This window comes from Psammomys obesus, unplaced genomic scaffold, assembly GCF_907164565.1.
Source record: "Psammomys obesus unplaced genomic scaffold, mPsaObe1.curated_primary_1811, whole genome shotgun sequence".
In the NCBI taxonomy this organism is placed as follows: Eukaryota; Metazoa; Chordata; class Mammalia; order Rodentia; family Muridae; genus Psammomys; species Psammomys obesus.
In genome coordinates this window covers 14,934,885-14,954,573 of record NW_026596079.1, presented here as the reverse complement: position 1 = coordinate 14,954,573, position 19,689 = coordinate 14,934,885, and the positions used below count along the sequence as shown (strand labels likewise).

At 43.3% G+C, this 19,689-nt stretch overlaps 1 long non-coding RNA gene across 1 annotated transcript in view; it reads right to left on the bottom strand.

Annotated features, from left to right (window-relative positions):
- Positions 1-16,190, bottom strand: part of LOC129690583 (uncharacterized) — a 38,920-nt gene extending 22,730 nt beyond the window's left edge. Inside the window, exon 1 of the long non-coding RNA XR_008722330.1 lies at positions 15,991-16,190. This is a non-coding gene — a long non-coding RNA (uncharacterized LOC129690583). The remainder of the gene's footprint in view (positions 1-15,990) is intronic.
- Between the last annotated feature and the right edge of the window lie 3,499 nt (positions 16,191-19,689).

Genomic DNA, 19,689 nt, shown 5'->3' with positions numbered 1-19,689 from the left:
AGCATCATCACCCCTTGTCATCATCTTCGATTGCCTGTGTTTAACAAACTAAACTGTTTCTTTCCTCATCACATTAACTAGGGTCTTTCCCAGATAGCATCAGCCAGCCTGCCCCACAGCATCTTTCCATAGTTTAGCCTTAACATCTCTAATCACTCAGTCTTAGCACAAGCAGCAGAAAATGACAGCAAGAACATCTGACTTTTTGGACCCCTCTGAGGTCTCTCACCACAAACAGAGAAGGGGTAGTTGTAGAGGGTATCACATTAGAAGATAGTATCACTAATAAAGAATGTAACTCAGTGATAGTATGCTTACCACGAATGTATAGGGCCCTGGGTTCGAGACCCAGTACCATACATAAAAGTAAAAGACAGTCTTTATTACTTTTAAACCCCTGGACCCTGTCACCCACATGTTAATGCTCAAGGCTCAACCAAGAAGTTAAGATTCTAAAATTTCATATTCCTTATGATCCACCACTCAGTACTTATGCTGTAACCAAAATGAGTTTGGTGGTGTTGTTTTTTTTCGAAGACTGTGTTATCAGTTGTGTAGTAGCAAAATGTTAGAGGCCACATTCCTAGGTTTGCACAAATGGAATCTTGACGGAAGAAAAGGCCTTCGTGAGTATGATCAAGCTAAGATGACATCACACATAATTAAAATGGACTCCAATCCAATGTGACTGATGCCCTTATAAAAGACACTGACAGACAGAAAGAGGCAGAAACAAAACTGGTGTGTCCGCGAGCCAAGGAAATTCATGGACTTCAAGCAACGCCAGTGAGCTCAGAGAAGGGCACAAAACAGATTTACCCCTAGAGCTCTGGGGAGAGTCTGGCCCAAATAACACTTGGGTCTTGAGTTTCTACCCTTCTACATTTGTGATTATTTTGGCCATTCAGATTGCGGTTCTTTATTGATGATGTCCTAAGAAATTAACACAGTATTCTTGTCATTCTTTCCTACCTCTGGTTCTCTCCCTGGGACAATTCTTCTGCTTGTGTGAGCAGACCAGCTACTCTCCTACATGTTCAAGGCACTGGCCTCGGGCTCCTAAATATCTGCTCTCCTAACCTAGCACTCACCAAGATGCATATAGATTATCTTGCTCCACTCACAAGACTGCGTGTTAGTCTTCTGTGAATCCTTACTTGGAAGCCATTCAATGAATGATGAAAACAGTGAAGGGTGATGGCGTGGAGATGAGGGAGGGAGGGAGGGACTGGGAGGGAATGAGGGATCGGGACACGGCTGGGATACAGAGTTAATAAAATGTAACTGATAAGAAAAAAATAAAATTAAAAAAAAATTAGTTAAAGGAAATTAGTTGGCCAGTGACTTTTGAGCCGACTTCTACATTCTCTGCTTTCTTCCACTGTCAGGTGTCTGCCTTGACCCCAGCACAATAGTGATGTGCTCTTAGAGCTTTGCTATGAATTCTGAATTAAGTAACTAAAGTTATCCAATTGTCTTTTAGAGAAATCGTTAACTAATTCTAAGTTCTATGTGCTTTTAAAAATGAATTTTCTAATCACTTTCTGTTTCTTAGAAAGCTAGTCTGCCAGTTTTGGTTTATTTACATTATATTGATAAGTCAGTTTTTATTATTATTATTATTATTATTAAAAAAAACAGTGAAGGGAGCAGTCATATAGGTGGCACTTGAAGATAGAGAGATGAGTAAAAAACCATCCTTACCCTAAAGAAATATGGTAATTTTCAAAGAGAAAAGCTGTAAGAATGACCTAGCTCAACATCTTACCTCAATATTCTGATCCATTTCATTATCCATGGTGGCCTCTCAAATGTTCACACTATAAACCACTTTATAAAGGCTTCAAACCATCAGTAGGGTGGTAGCAGGAAAAGTTACTAAGATCCCTGGAATAAGTCTTTTTGTGATGCTAGTGAATTTTTTTGATTAAATGTTCCAAATGAATTAATCACTTTTAGTAAACACCAGTACAACACAAGCCCAACCCCTGATCACTACAAATAGAATACCCACTCCGATGAACTCTTCTAGGCTCAGTTAAAGCTGCATATCCTTGATTTTCTGTATCAACATGAATTCCTTCTCGCTGTCCCCTAAATGCACTACACCTATGCACTTCTGACTATTATATCTGAGCCCAATATCATGCCTCAAGCCTGAGGTCCAAGGCCAGGAACCCTTGTAAGATCATGGACTCATCAAATGTTATGTCTTTGAGACTGAAGCATTTAAGAGCTCGTCACCAGGCTCTCAACAGTTTGGAAAGTAAATATTTGGAAAACTCAGCAACCCTGAGACCACCTATAAAAACAATGAACGCTCTTTATCTAAGTGCCAGACAGGACAAGCAGCCATTTTTCCATCACCTGAAGTTCACACCTGTGTGAAATTTAATTTCCCACTGAAGTCTTGAAAAAGCCAACTTAGTAATTATTGCCCAAACTATGGTTTTCAGCTACCTGAATTTCTCCCACAAAGAGATGACCCATCGTATGCAGATTATCAACTCAAGAGACAATGGCTGTTGACCAGCTCGGTCATGCACTAAGCTTGGCCTTGGCCCACATCTCCCGCCTTTTCCTTGCAGAGCACTGATTCATGCCTTATGATACCTGACAGCTAGGGATCTTGACCTGGTTCCCAGGGAAGGACTGGGCAACCTCAGAGAACAAAACAGAGAGGCAGGCAGGGTGGAGGCACAGCCTGGAGGCCACCAGGGAGGGAGGTTTCCCTGGAAGACAGACGTAAGCACAGCTCTGGGCATACACAGTGACTGTTTACCTGGCAGCCTGGCACAGCATGTCGCAAGAGCTCTTTGCCGACAGATTGTAGCCTGATTATTACTCAGCAATGGTAGGCCTGGTTGAGCTGAGTGGCAAGGGTGAACCTTCACAAGGAAGCCTGTCTGCCACACCTAGGGTGCACCTTTTACCCCGGGAACTTGCCTGAAGCCATTTCATAGACTAGCTGCCAATAAAGGCTGGAAGCTGTATGGAGAGCTGGTGCTGGCCCAAGCAGTGGAACAAGGTTTTAGGACTTGCTTGCCATCCTTTGTTCCTTGCCAGCGCTCTTGGATTTTCCAGTGCATTCTGGGGTATGTCCTTAAAAGAAGTTTAACAAAAGAAGATCTCGGTAAACTTTCACAGCAGCCTTCTAGCCCACTCTGTCCTTAGAGTCTGTATTGCAGCATCTATTCTGTCTTCTGCAGTACTCCCGGGAGAACTCTCAACTGCATATCTCCTCCACCTTTGAGAATCTTTGCAAAGGCTCCCTGTCTTCTCTAAGCCTTTTCTCATTGAGGGGATGGGCACTGCCTACCCAACCTTAGTCTCTACAGACTTGCCTTTGTGCTTGAGCTGGTGCTGGGAGGAAAATGGAGTGCAATGACCTCTGTCACCTCCATTGACAGGACTCCTGTATCTGAAGGCACTGTCAACCTAGTCCAAACCCTGTTCAGACAACTGTGCAAAGCTAGCTTCACAGGTCCTCTGGCACAATTCAGAGATAACTTGCCACACCTTCATTTAGGCTTCACAGTAGAAGCTTATAGGTCCCCAAATATGCCATGATACTATCTCCTTTAATCTGTCAAATACAGTTTTGGATACAGGAACTGGCATTCCCATTAGAGCACACAGTTGGACCAGGTTTCTCAGAATCCTCAGTGGAGGAAGAGACTGCTAAGCAAACACCATAGCTGTTGATGCTCCCTTTCTTCTGAAAGTGTGAGCTTCCCTGCTTCCTACTTACTCAGCAAATACCCTTTCTCAAGACTAAGCCTGTGTGAACCTATTCTTGGCTTTTACCTGTGATATAGCCCATAGTTTCTCAGTATAACTTATTGAACTTACAAAGGTCTTCTTTGCTTGTGTCTCTTCCAACAAAGTGATTCCGTTGGGAACACTGTTTCCTTTCTGCATCCTTCTGGTGGGATAAAACAGACCATCTCAGAGCTCTATGGAACCCTTCAATATATGGTGTCGATATGATGTACCTACTGTACTGGCTCGTTGTTGTTTGGTTGGTTTGTCAACTTGACACAAGCCAGAGTCATCAGAGGTTTAAAAAAAGGAGCTTCATTTGAGGAAATGCCTCCAGGAGATCCAGCTGTAAAACATTTTCTCAATTAGTGATCAGTGGGAGAGAATCCAGCCCATTGTGTATGGTGCCATTCCTGGGCTGGTGGTCCTGAGTTCTACAAAAAAGCAGGCTGAGCAAGCCATGTGAATCAAGCCAGTAATCAGCACCCCTCCACAGCCTCTGCACTCTGCATCAACTCCTGCCTCCAGGTTCCAGCCCTGCTTGAGTTCCTCTCCTGACTTCCTCCAGTAATGGAATATTATCTGGAAGTTTAAGGCAAATAAACTCTTTTCTCCTCATCTTGCTTTTTGGTCATGGTGTTTTGTTGCAGCAATAAAAAACCCTAAGGTCCTACCCTTCCTGCACTCATAGAAGCCGCAAGATCTCTTATAGCAACTGCCTGCTGGTCTCTTACCACCAGCTCCACATCCTGCACACTCAGAGAAACTGTCCAAGTCTCTAACACATCCAACAGAATCTCCAATACCTCAAGGACCTCCCTCACCATCCTTGGCATACCTCTTCACTGATTTGACCCTTCCTGCCTCACCACTGTGCTTGCTATCTCCTCTTCCCCAATTCTTAAGCCTAAGCTCTCCCCCTTCTTCATCTTTCTTCAAGCTTCTCTGCCTCTATCAAACATCTTCTATTGCTCCACACTAGCCACCCTGGTTTCATTGCTATTTTCCTGGCCTGCTTATCATTGTACAACACTAACACTGTCCAGTATATTATTTTTCTTGCTGTTGTCTCTTGTCCCTACTACCTGACTTGGGGGGGGGGGGTCTCAGCTGTCTAAGGCTTATAGGCAGCCAGAACCCTCTAAATAAGATGCTCCAAAAGTCCCACTTATCTGTGCTCTAGTTCTATTCAAGTCTCAAGCCTTGGCTTAAAAGCTGTCACCTCCACCAAGTACTCCTCAACACCCCATCATAGCAACTCTGAGGCAAACCCTATCATGGTACCTGTGTCATTTAATTAATTTGACCTTCATAAATCTTTTTTTTTAATCAGAGTGAATAGTAAACTAAATTACGGAAATGTAAGAAGGCTCCCATGAGAGTTGAAAGGTTTGCTAGGGAGAAATAGTCTAATAAACAATCTAAAGATAAATGTTTCTATAGCTTTCTCTTCCATTGGGCTATGCATTTCTTAAGAGCTGAGCCCTGCCTTCTCATAATCATGGCATCACTCCCCGGAAAAAGAGCAGATAAACTGCAAGGCATTTATTGGCACACACATACACCCTCACTTAAAGGCCTCTAAGTCTTTTATGTCACTAGTCAACAAAGTCAAATTCTTGCCTTGACCCCTAACACCCTTTAAACTCCTGTCAATCAACCAGCTCTTTGACTCTTCCTTTTAGCACAGTCTACTCACCAGGTTCTTTGCTGTGACATAAGTATAGAAGATATAGTCTCACCTTGGGGCCTCTGTGTCACTGCGCTTACATCCATGAACACGCTGTTTCCTCAATTATCTGCATAATAACCTTAGCCAGATCCAGGGCTTTGCGAGAATGCTTACACCTCCCCAGAGAGACCAGCCCTGACCCTGCCCAGTCCACAATCTATGCACTGTCACCTCCTGGGTCCCTTCTCCACCTCTCTTTTCTCTGTAGACCTATCACCACCTAACATACTGTGTGGTTTGTGTGCTCTGCTCTCCTGCAGCCCCAAGAACAAAGGCATTTTTATTTTCTATTTTGGTCTTTTCATAGGTCACATCAGTGCCTTGAAGGGCCTGAAACATAGCAGGGATTGTACCTCTAAAACAGCATATTCTCCCTACCTGTATAATTGTTGGATGAATAAGCAGAAAAATAAATGAAAGGATGGCAGAACAAAAAAAAAAAAAAAGGAAGGGAGAAAGGATAATGTGAGGAAGGGGGAAAGAAGGAAGGTGGAGGCACAGAAAGGGAGAAGAGACTAGTACAGAGACAGGATAAGGCAACCCTCGGTTTCCTAATATCCTCTGGCAATTATACATGCTGGGGCTTATGTGGGGGGGGACTCTGTAGCCTAGAATGCTATCTCTTTCATGCCCCAGGAAGGGTCTCCCTCCAGCTTCTTTTTGCCGTATATATTTTACATGGGTTCTGATCTCCAGAACCCATGTAAAATATATACGTATGTTTGTCATGTGCTTTGATTTCTAGTACTGGGGAGGTGAAGATAGGTGGATCTCTGAGATCACTGGCCAGCTAATGAGAGGTCTAGCTTCAAAAAAAAAAAAAAAAAAAAACAGTAGGTGATACCTGAGGAACTTCTGAGCTTGTGTTTTGGCCTCCATATCCATAAACATATGGACATTCACACACAAACACATGCATCTGCACTCGTATGAGCATGCACACCCATGCATGCACACATAGAGATGTATTTTAAAATTATGAAAGTAATATATCCAAATTCATAAAGGAGAAACTTATCCCTCCTGTCTTCTGCCTACATTTATACATATGGTTTACATGATGCACACATTATAGCCTCTCATACCTGCATTCCTGCCATTCCTGAGCATCTCCTAAAATGCAGCCAGGGAAGAAGCTCACAGAGACAATGGATGCTGGAAACAGGCCCATCTTAGACCAGTCCTAGCTCTCACTCTCCATGACTAGGGACTCTGGTTAAGATCACTTAACATAATCACTCCTTGTGCTATGTCAGAGACAAGGGCAGCATCCTGAATGTAGCCCTACTAGGCCCACATCTATGAGCTTTGGTTTCTTCAGCTATGGAATAGAGATCACAATACCTGTCTCCCAAAAACTATTATGGGAATTGTATTTGACACCTTTGCTCAGTAAAAATCTAGCAGCTGAAAACAATAAGCATTTTTCTCTCCTATCATTTCCAAAGCTGAAGTATCCAGGCTTGCCTTAGCAGAGAAGATCCACCTGGGCTTTCTCTGTCAGGCTCTTCTAAGACTGCATCCCTCAAAGGCTAGAGGTTCTGCTTCCTCAGGCCACTGGTGAACACTTTGTTTCCTTGACATATTAGCTTCACTTTGGGGCTGCTTATGAAATGTCACCAGCTTCCCACAGAATGGGTGAGGCAAAAGGACAAGCAAGGAGCTAGTTAGAAGCTGCAAAGGCTCTTGAAAATGACAAAGTATCAAACAAGACCATCACTTCTGCCTTATGGACCCACCCAGATACAGTGTGGGAGGTAACTAAATAAAGGCAAATGAGGGCCTGGAGACTAGAGACTGGCTGGCCCCACTTGGAAAAGCCTGCTGGAAAAGTTCTTGGTAGGCATACAGTAGACATGAGCTGCTTCCAGGCAGCATTTGAAAAGGAAATCTGCAAATGTTAGGGATCCATACTCACTTCCCACACTAAGGATTAAAATGCAAATTCAGTTCAGTTGCACAGACATTCGCTCTATGCCTGCTGCTTGATATCAAGCCCTCTGAGTTAAATATATTTGAATAACTACTGAACTTGTCACAGATCCATGAGCTCAGGACCTAGATAACAATAATAAAAAAGACTGTTTTTAGAATCAAGCCTCGTTTTCTTAATTTTAATCTCATTCAGAAACAGCTGTTTCCTCCTGAAGCACAAGAGCAGGAGGTCAGTGTTAGAGCAGATGCTTGGCGTACATGAGACCCTGGGTTCCCTCTAAAGTCCAGTCACAAAAGCAAAAAAGTGAAACTCATATCAGGAAGCTGAGGCAAGAGAGTTGCTACAGCTGAAGCAAGCTTGTTCTACATAATACGATCCTGTCTAAAAGCAAAGTTGATAAACTGGGTACTATGTGGCACACATCTTTATTCCCAGCACTTGGGAGACAGAGGCAGGCAGATCTCTGAGTCCTGAGGCCAGCCTGGTCTATAGAGCAAGTTCCAACATAGCCAGAACTACCCAGAAAAACCCTGTCTCAGAAAAGAAAAATGAAGAAGGAGGAAGAGAAGAGAACTCTTTACCAGTGCTATCATATGTGGCAGGGCTTTTTGGGAAAACAAGGGAGGTCCCTTTGGGCTGGATATCCTGTCCAATGGGAGATGGTAAAGTCTGTGTTTGAGATCAAGCCAAAGATGTTCCCATTGGACATGGCAGGACATGTGTGCATTTGTGTGTGATCCTTAACCACACACACTTGGGTAACTTGTAAGTCAGTTATCCATGTCTCTCAGCTCTTGGAGGTCTCTTGAGATACCCAGCCCTTAAATCTTGTTTCTAGGCTAGCCATGATGACCACAAATGGTGGCTTTCCCTTTCTAGAAGAGAGGCTGCACTCTGTGTCCTGTTCCCCATGGGCTGAAACACACTGCCCTCATGTCATCCTCTCCTAAGCTCACTTCATGGTGGTTTCTTGGCTTTTTCTGGAATATTCTAAGCATACGTCTCCACTCCACAACTATGTTTCTGAAACTTTTTCATGCCCAAAAACTTGCTTATGTCTACATATTGTATGTTTATCTGTTTCTGGCCACCACTTTCAAACCTTCTTGAAGCAAAACATAGATTCAGACAGAAGGAATGACTGCTAAGAAAATTCACTGCACCACCTCCAGGAACCAAAACAGCTCTGGATACATTGAAAGTACTCAACAATATTTGTTAAATTATTGAAACAATGACGACACAAATGAATCCCACATAGGCTCTAAGGGTACTTCTAAAATACGTTTCACACTGCAAGCTGTTATTATTAGAGCCCATTAGAAGAAGTCTCTGCTTTACTATTCATCATCCAATTCCTTCACTTCCCAAATGATAACGAACAGAGATGGTAATACGTTGTCTAAGATCAAACAGCTCCCAAGCTCCACAGCCAGAAGTAAATAAATGTGAGCTCCAGCTGAGTTGTGAGGAGAAGAAAGACAGGAATAGTCTCAAGTGAATGCCTGTGAGATTTGCAGATTCTAAACAGCTGTAGCAGATCTTTTTACCTTTCAGGGGAGCTGTTTTCTCATCAGTAGAGAATAAAACTGGTTCAACATCTGGGAGCTACCCAGGATGGTTAAGGATGAAGAGTTTGCATGTAATATGCACTCAGTAGGTGCTCGTTGAGTCTGAGGGCTGATTTGGAGGTGTTCAGCGATAGCGATGACACATGATTGAAATGACCACGGCCCGAGTACTAGGCTAGGACACTTCCCACACCTTGACTTCCAACAGCTGTGCTTGCTGCTCCTCTCACTCCGTTCCACAGCAGATTCTAAGGTCAGAGAGCTTGTCTAGCTGCCTCACAATGACTAACATGAACTGCCATTATTAAGACCCCAGTGAATTTCTTAATCAGTGATCTGGATTTCTTAAAGAGAAGTCGACACATATCCCTGTATATCCTGTTGATATTTAAAACTGTGCAATAAAAAGAATCTGGCTCCCTGAAGGATAGGTCTCAATGTCTGATATCTATTCCATGACATCTCTGTAGAACAGTGATTCTAATCTTTCTAATGCTGCGACCTTTTAATACAGTTCCTCACGTTCTGGTCAAACCCAACCATAAAATTATGTTGCTGCTACTTAATAACTGTAATTTTGCTACTGTTATGAATCATAACACAAATATCTGATATGCAGAGTATCTGACATGGGACCTCTGTGAAAAAAAGGTGGTTCTATTCCCAAAGGGATTGTGCCCAGAGGTTTAGAACCACTGCTTATAGCTGTATACCCTGGAGTTTTCTCAGCTTCACAGTCCCAAACTCTAGAATCCAATTTATTATCATTGAAGCCCATCTCCACTCTAGGTAGAAAACCTTACTTGACAAAATAAAATTAGTACTGTTTGTATAGACGTCTCTCTTTCTCTCCCTTTCCCCCACCCTCTCCTCCTCTCCCCCACACATACACATATACCACACCATACCATACCATACTGTCTCCATCATTGATCCTCCTACCCCAGAGTCTCAGTGTACTGGGCAGACCCACACCATCACACCATTAGCATCCCCTATGAACCTTTCAGAAGTACAATATCTCAGTTCTAAACAAAGCCTCCAAAATTAGAACCCCCAGAAACTGAGTTAGATACTCAACTGTTTCGAAAGCCTTCCAGAGTACAGGAGCTATACTAAAGTCAGAGAGATAGTATCTGTAAACGCCTCCCTTTTCCCTATGCTTTCCTTCAAAGAGTGCTAAAATAGACCATAGCTTTTCTAGGTCTTTTTTTTTTTTTTTTTTTGAGGCAAGTTTCTCATGTAGCCCAGGCTGGCCTCCGGATCACTGTGTAGTAGAGGCTAGCTTTAAACTTCTAATTCTCCTGCCCCAGCTTCTACAGTGCTGGGATCACAAGTGGGCACCCAGCTCACTTCTTGACCTTAAACTGAACTCAGAGAACAAGGGCAGCCAACCTTAGCCCTATGCTCAGATGAAGGTCGAAGCTCCAGGCCTTTGTACCGCACTGAAAACTCAGCTTCTCAGAAACGAGGCTGCCCTTTCCTTTAGAAATACATTAAAATTCACATTTGGAATTGAAAATAATAATAATAAAGAGACAGAGAAGCAGGCCAAATAGGGAAGCAGCAGCCTCCTCATGGAAGAAGCTGGCTTTGGGGAGGGAGCAGGGGCCTCAGTGAAGGGACTCCTGGGGCCTTGCAGCCTTGCCAAAGTTAGGCCATAAACACTCCCAGCGCGCAGCGTCCACGATGGCCTCATTTGGCACTGCTCGCCCATTTCAGTCATATAAAGAGCGATAAAGGAAGACAAGGGCGAAATACCCTCTAAATAAAAGATGAGGTAATTTTGAAGGCACATTAGGGTTTTATGTGTATTATGGCTTGTGTTTTTTTTATTCAAAGCCGGGGAGAGCCGGCAGCGCTCCTGCCAGGGACTGTGGCCCTCATAAAGCGTCCAGCCCAGCGGTGCAAATGGTCCGAGGCTACGCTTTGCTGTTTGGATGCTTTTGAACAAAGCACTGGAGAGAAGTAAAGAGGACCATTTTCATTGTCCCCTTGGCTTAGGTTTTATCGCATCAGTTGTTGCCATTCCAAGAATAAAAATGAAGCATCCTACCTCTGCCCTTCCTCTCCCGTTTGTGTAGCCCAAAAAGGGAAATTTTGGGAAAAAAAAAAAACCGTAAGAGGACAACCGAGAGCAATCCTCAAATGAATGAGTAATGGAGCAGCTGTAGTCTGGAAGTTATACTGGAGGATAAGATAGGTGGTCTCTTATAGAGCAATGTGAGTGCCTCGTAGAACGAGAATGTGTGAATGATACAGACAGGGCAGGAAACCTCATTGCCAAGGGGCAAAGAAGAAGCAGGACAATGTATGCTTAGGCAGTTCAAGACCTTAAGGAAGGCCAGCTCTCCTGAAGAAACGGACAGTCCCAAAATTACCAAGCCTCTTCACGGCCTCATGCACCACACCGAGGGTGCACAGTGGTATCAGCAAGGTCGCTGGCTTCCCTTAGCGTTTACCACGTGCTTGTCTAGAACCCCACAGGATAAGGAGGTGTGTCTGTGTTTCACCATTGTGCAAGTAACAGCACACACAGGTATAAAAGTCAACAGCGACTTGATACAGAAATCAAAATTCAAAGCCAGGCTGCCTGACTTTGCAGCACTCTTGTTACCTGTGGCGAATGTCTGGATTAGACACTAGGAATGGCTAGCGTGGACAGAATAATTTTCTTACGTTCAGGCAATGGTCTGCATGCTAGTGTCCCATATAATGCTCATACCAGTAGCTAGTGTTGTCACCCCATTTGACAGATGAGGGAATTGAGATCCGGAGAGGCTGACAGCGAAGGCCACCCTTAACAGCCAACACCCAAAGAAAGAGAGCACTAGCGACAGAAGCCTCGGTGGAATGAATTTAGGAGCCATATTGTGTTTTTGTTGATAAGACTATAGCGTCTGCTGGGTACGGAGCACCATGTCAAGGGCTTGTAGAAGCCAGAAGCTTGCAAAGATGCATGCATGCCTCCTGGTTCTCGCCTTCAACACAGTCTCCACCCCTTGAGGAAGACAATTGCATGCAGGAAAGGAATGAGAGGGTCATGGACAACTTCACAAAAGGCTCTTCAGTAAAGTGTCGTCCCTGAACACCTACCTCCCAGGAACTTTCACTGTGTGCTTTTTCTCTACAGGGACATAGAGACACAAGCAAAACCCAGTAACCCCTAATGCAGCCAGCCTAATTCCTTAAGTCAGCAGAAAAAAAGCAGCCATTCCCTCAATTCTTTCCAGGGCCAGGTGCGCCAATGCTTTTCAAACCCAGGAAAGAAGATCACAGGTATCCACCCTGCCCCAGGAATGGAATAATGAGTTGCTTCAAAATTACCTTCATTATCTCTGGGCACCCGCCCCCGTCCCAGACTAAATCACGTCACCCCTGGCAGAAAGGAGCATGGAAACATAAGATGAAAACAAAAACAGATCTAGGAAGTAATGCTACAGGACTACAAAATGGAAAATCCAAGACCCTATGCTCTTTCTACATGACCCTAGGCAAGTAGCATAACCTTGTGTGACTTTGTTTCCTTCACCCACAAAAAGAGGTTAGTGAATGTTTGCCCCTGTAGTGTAGTTGGGAGGGATGCATAGGTTAACGCTACAGAGTTCTTGAATTAGCTCCTAACATCTGGCGAGTACTCCACAGACAGTGCCTAAAGTTGCTCAATTACACATTTACAAAGGACCAGCTAGGACTAAAATGATTGACAAGAAGGTCTATATAAAGCATTTGAAGGATTCAGACTCTTAGGGTGAGGCATCCTGGGATCTCTTTCTGGAAAACTTCTAACATAAAGAAGCCAGTGTCTTTTCTGTAGGGCTCAATGGTATAAAATCCCAGATCTGTGGAGCCTGGGATCAAACTCTGATCCTTCACTGATAGCTGTGAAACCTTAACCAAGTTAAGTATCTGTTGGAACCCTCAGTTTCTTAATCTATAAAGGGGAAGAGTGATATTGAAGGTTCTTTTCCTGGTCATATTGTAAAAAATAATTTTCATAAGACCTATACAGAAAAGGGTTCATAGCAAATGATTAAAAAGTAAGTCATTAAAGAACTACAAGCCACTAAGAAATGCTGAGTGGGAGAAATAGTCTTCCCCAGGGAAGAGTACACCAATTGGTTATCTAATACCAAATGGTCATCACTGAAAATGTACATTCAAGAAACATTGTACAGACTGAGCAAGTGTGCAGACTGATCGGGATGTCTTGATATATGATTAAATATATACATAAAAGTATGCAGCAACAATTAACCAAAAAAGAAGCCATAAATTTGGGGGAAAAAAAAGGTAAAAAGGGGTATACAGGAGGGCCTAGAGAAAGGAAAGGGAAGGGGAAAATGAAGTAATTTTATTATATCTTGTATCAAAAGATACAAGAAATAATTAAAGTCAGTTGTTGCTGCTGTTGTTATTTGGACTCATTTAATTGATTGACTTTAGAGGAAGGATGCCATGTAGCCAAGGCTAATTGCAAACCTCTGATCCTCCAGCCTTCACTTCCCTTGGCTGGGACTGTGGCTGTGCACTGTCACACCCCACTGTTATTATGTTTGCTTGGATTATGATTGGATCTTTTTGTTCAACCTAATGTAAATAGTATGTCTTGTAGATGTCTTTCTACATTTTTTCAGCTACAAGTTCACTCTCGAGATTTATCTCTACCTCTCTCCAATAATTTATCAAGTCTCATTTTCATTTAATTTTTTTTTTGTGTGTGTGTGTTTCTGTTTTATCTACCTACACTGAACCATGAATCTCCTTAGGGCAGGGAATTTGTCTATTTGTTATAAAATTCTCTGATTTTGTTTGTTGGTTGATTTTAAGACAAGATTTTTCTTTTGTAACCCAGGTTGGCCTTTGTGGTAACTAGAATGAGAATAGTTCCCACAGGCTCATATATTTTAATACTGGGTCCCCAGTTGGTGGACTATTTAGGAAAGATTAGGAGGTGTTGCCTTGATGGAGGTGTGTCACTAGAGGTGGGCTTTGAGGTTTCAAAAGAGTCCTGTGATTCCCGGTGGACTCTTTTATCTCTGTCTCTTTCATTCTCTCTCTCTCTTTCTCTTTCTCTCTCCTCCCTCCCTCCTTGCATCCCTTCCTCCCTTGTGGTTGTAGATCAAGATGTGAACTCTCAACTCTTCCTTTGCTCTGCCATCATAAACTCTAACCCTCTAAAACTGTAAGCCAAATTAAAAGTTTTCTTTTATGAATTTCCTTGGTCATGGTGTTTTATCACAATAATGGAAAAGTAACTAAAACAGCTTCCAATTTGAAGTCCTCTCGACTCTGCCTCACAAGTTCTGGGATTACCACCCTGTGTCACCATTATCCCACTGGCTTGTTTTGCTTTTGTATAAGCTGGAGAGATGGCTCAGTGGTTAAGAACACTGTATATGCTCTTCCATCAGGGCCCTGATTCAATTCCCAGCACCCCACAAGGAAACTCACAATTGTCTGTAATGCTGATTCCAAGGGATCTGACACCTTCACACTAATGCACATAAAATAAAATTAAATAAGTTGTTTTGCTTTTGTAAAATAGTGTATTTCAGGAAATCCTATGAGGGAGTCTCCCCGTGGGAGATAGCTGTTACTAGCATTTTCAAGAGTCTGATAAAGCCAGGTGAAACCATATGCTGTGGGCATGAGCTGCAGTTTCTGCTGCACAAAAGAGACAGCTTTACACAACCACCTGAGCTCAGGTATAGCTTCTAGCCAGTGGTAGACCGTGCTACCTATGCCGTCCCTCCTCTAAGGCACCCAGACTTTCTCCGTCCCTACCCAGCCTTCCTGACAGCCTCAGAGTCCTCATCCCAGGCCTACCCTCAAAGTCTCATCCATACCACTCACACATCCATTCCCAAAGGATGCCAGCTCCAGCATTCAGCACCAGAGTCAAATTGCAGAAGGTTAGGAAATCCAGATGAATAGTGACAGCAAGATTTCACACCTGCTACTGGCTGCCTGGGGCACTTTTCATTTAGACACCTAGAATCCTGGAAAGGGAGCTCATTTCAGCCTGGTGTCCTCTGTCTCTGAGCTCCCTGCTCAGTAAGCCCCACTGGTAGGCACACCAGAGGCTGGACAGTCACAGTGCCTCCGTTCCTATAGAACTCAAGAGGCTATCAACAATAAGTTTCATTGTATTCCCTCCTCCATAGATTCACTGTCCTTCAAGCTGTTCCTTTCTAGGGAGTGCTTTCTGTCTTCCCGGCTCCTTAATTTGCCCTGCTGTTTGCCGGGGAAATTCACTTCTTCAAGGTGCTCAACAGAAGCAGCCTGTTCATTTGGGCTTCATGTTAATTTGTCAGCAAGCAAATATTTGTGGAAGACTTCCAAAAACCAAGGATCCCTGCTGGGCACTAGGGACAGCCCACCTTCTTGTTTGACAAGCATTAAGCCAATCCTTACAGATAATTAGTTACTAATGTGACTAGTGTGACACAAGACCCCAGAAAGAGACAGAATGTATGAAGACCCACGGGGAACCATTAGCTAAGCAATGTTATGCCCTAGAACAGACCCAGGTTTCTGGGGACCCTATGCCTGCCCTTGTACCTCTTCTGACATCCTCTGAGCTTTTGTTCTTCATGGAAAGATCCTTCAATTACTCATGGACAAAAGACAGTTAGGAAAGGCTATAGGAGTCAGTGCCATATAGCAAGCACTTCCGCTGAGACAAGTCAGACTGAAAACACCTAGTGGCCAGCACCATGCCCATAGGACCTGCTAAGTGTCCAGTAACTGAGTAATCAAATGGCTATGAACAAAGGGAAGACAAAAAGAAGAATGGGAGCCAGGTTAGTAAAATAGATTACGCCTCGGTGCGGTAACCTTATGTCCCTGACTGCCAGGCTGGTCTCAGTATGAGCCTGCTGTTCTCGTGTAGTGATACACACTCCATTCACTTTCAGTAGTACACAGAGCTAGAGGCAGCCATCTGTGCTCATTGTACTAGGAATGTATTTGACAAAGAAACTTACCTGTGAACTCCCTCAGACAGAGGAGAATCCTGTGTGCTCCAAGCGGGCCTGCAGCTCAGAAGGTGGGTCTGAGATATGAACTTTGAGAAAACACAGCGTGATGGAAAGTGATGGAAGAAACTCTCAGTATCCAAATCCTTCGGTGTATTATAGATTGCAATTTTTTCTTCTTTTATTTCTCTTTCCTGGGCTTTGATTTCATTGACTTAAAGGCAGGTTAAGGCTGTAGGTGTACTTCAATTGATAGAATGCTTTCCCTGGCATACACACAGACCTGTCTTTTATTCTCAAAAAACAGACAAGGCATTATCCACCTGTGATCTCAGTATCTGAGAGGTAAAGTCAGGGTGATCAGAAGTACAAATTCATCCTTGGCTACATCCAGAATTAAAGGCCAGCTTGTGATACGTGAGACCCTCTCTCAAAAACAAAACTAAACAACAATAATATAACTATTGCATTTCCTCTAGAAGCTGGTGTAATAGCCCACAAGCTAATGTGTATGCATTCTGGTCTGCTGGCCATATACGATCCTAATAGTCATTAGCTGGCATCATGATTAAGTCTTTTTAATTATAATTATTAATATATATTAATTATATAAATTATTGGGTTCCACTGTGACATTCCATGTGTGTACACAAGTCTTGACTACTCAATTGTGTTAAGTTCTCAGATCCTCACATGTTCCTCCCCCACAGTGAGAACTAGGTCATTCCCATTTTGTTTCTGATACCTGTGTCTCCACCATTCCACTGTGATTTCCTTCGGGGGAGGAATCCTTTCTTGGTCTCTCCTTGTTATGATTTGAATGTAAAACCTCTGCCATGTGCTCGTGTGTTTGGACATGTCATCCCTAGCTGGTGGTGTTATTTTAGAAGATGGTGGCGGCTTTGGGATATACAGTCCGGCTGTCAGGTGTAAGTAACCAGGAGCAAGCGTTGAAGGTTACGTTTGCCTCTGGTCCTGATCTAGCTCCTTGTGCCTTCTCATCCTCACCATGAGAAGACCTCCTGCTAACTGCTTCTGCCACCATACTTTGCCTTCTATGAACTGGCGCCCTCTAAAACTGAGTCAAAATGAACCTTTCTTCACTCAAGTGACTTCTGTTATGTATTTTAGTAGTGAGAAGAAAAGTGACATGCAGAAATGCCTGCTGCCAATCTCCTAGTAGTCATTAGCTGGCACTGTGAAGTCTTAATGATGTATAAAGAAAACCCCAGTTTTGATGCCAACACTTTCCTGCTTTCTGTTCTCTCAGTGCCAAACTTCCTTTCTTTTGTTTTTATTTAAATTTTTTTGTGTTTATCTTTTCTTTTCTCCAGTTCTTCCCAGATTCTCCCCCATTCCTTCCTTCCTCCCTCCCTTCCTTCTTTTTTCTTCCCTCTTTCCCTTCCTCCCTTAAAACAGACAAAATACCAGTAGGACAAAAATAACAAATCAAAACAAAATGAAACTAAAAGCATACACACACACACACACACATACACACACACACACACACACAAATAGAGTCTGGTTGGGTTGACCAACCACCCTGGGAATGAGGCCTGCCCTGAAGTTGTTAAATCTAATGACATGCTTTTGGAGAAAGCTAATTTTTCCCTTTCCCAGCCAAAGTCACCGGCAAATAGCTTCTTGGTGAAGAGTGGGACTCTGTGCCTACCTCTCCTTCTGGGTACTGGGATTGTCTGGCTTGAATAGGACCTGTGTATGTGCGGTCACAGTTTCTGTGAGTTCCTGTTGTGTCTGGACGATGTTGTTACCCTGGAGTCAACCACCATCCCTGGCTCTTGTAATTTTTCTGCTTTCTCTTTGACACAAATTTCTTAAGGAGAAGGTTTTGATAAAAACATCCCATTTAAGATTGAGTACTCTGAAGTCTCCTGCTTTCTGCAAGATGTCCAATCTATTATCCATCTTCCCCTCTTCTCTACCCACTCACATTCTTCCTTACTCCCAATCCCAATCAGCCACAGGATACCTTACAGACTTGGAGACATCCCTTCTTGACGTATCTTAGAGCTTCACAGACCTGTCTCTTCTAGCACTCACCTCAGTAGGAACATTATATTAAGGCATTTTGTTTCTACTGGTATGGTCCTTTGCCTGGACTAAAAAGGCAAAACAACAAAAAAGCAGAACTAGAGTTCAAAGTCTTGCCTACTTCGTGCATTGCCAAGTTCCTCAAATCTAACCTGGAAGAAAATAAATATCCATCCAATAAAAGAAGCAAAAGCATGGGAAGATATTGAAGAAAATGTCCGAGTCACCTAGAAGATCAAAGGATTTCTTCATGCCCCACCGGAATTGCTCATGCGCTGACCCTTCGATGAGCGCAGGTTTACTCACTAAACCATCACAACACTATCAGAAGAACCCCAAATCCCAAAATCCAAGAGGAGACACGTGTTTATGGATGCAAGAGGGAGACATATAAGTAACCCTGAAAAATATTTAGAGTGATTTTCAATGTCATACAAGTTTGGTTTCTTGTATAGAAGAGGTTTTCAAAGAATCTAAACTTCCTGCTTCCCCGGAAATGGGCAATCCTTGAGCTAAGGTGGAAATTGGCACCCACTTGGGCACTGCCTTAGAAAATCACCTGATGTGTCTGGGCTTATCTGGGAAAGGCAGACAGATGATATTTAACTCACTAGGAGTGAAGAGGGTTAATTAACACTTGCAGTGTGTTGAGATGTGAGATTAAAGGACCTGATAAAAGGGTGTCAGCACCCAGCAAGCCACTGGGCTCTGATAAATTAGATCAGGAAGAGGATGCCACTGTAGCTCCTTAAGCAGTCCCATCTTCCAGTCTTCTCTATCGGCCTTTCCTTGTGCCCTAAGCCTGGAATCCTTGCCACCGCACTGCTGTTTGTCTCACTTTCCCCTGCAATGCCTTCCTCCTTTAAACATATTAAATCCTGCAGAGACCCTTGAGGACCTACCTGATCTGCAAAATCATTCTCCAATCATTCACTCATTTATCTATGAGCACAGCAAGGCTTTATTGAGCGTCTACCATGTCCCAGACTCTGCCAAGAGGACTAGCAACAGTAGGTTTAGTACTTCTGACCTCATGCAGCCAAGATTAATACTCAGAAAGACTTCACAAGGTATCCAGGGACATTTCTCAGTAATTATATCAGAATCGAAAGCCACATTTCCCAGGTTCTAACACACATAGTTTCTCCTGCACTGAATGCTACATCCCACCACACCTCAAGGCACATGGTCTGATGGAAATAATTGCTTGTTGGATGAGACATCATCACCAGAGTAGAACTGAGCACATTGAATGGATATATGGGTGGTCCGTGAAATTCAGTTCAAATCTGTCTCTCGCAATAGTGTCAGAGGGACCTTTCCTGAAAGCAAAAAGAAAACATTTTGTTCTAAGTGAAAAAAGACATCCAAAACTGTACTTACTCTCTAAGCATTTCTTCCTAAACACCTGTCACCTGCCCACCTGCCTAGATTGCCACCACTGGTTTCCTCCTTGAGGAAAAAAAAACTCAAAAGACCCCATTGCTTCCCCTCATTTGCTTCCAGGAGGGAAACCACAAGGAACAGGGGGAAATATGAGTTCTCAGACAACCTAGGAACAGTCCCTGCTCTGCTCTTTACTGGCTGCAAGGCACTGGACAAAGCCAGAATCACAATAATCCCAATCCCTTAGAGCTGCTGTGGGGACTTAAA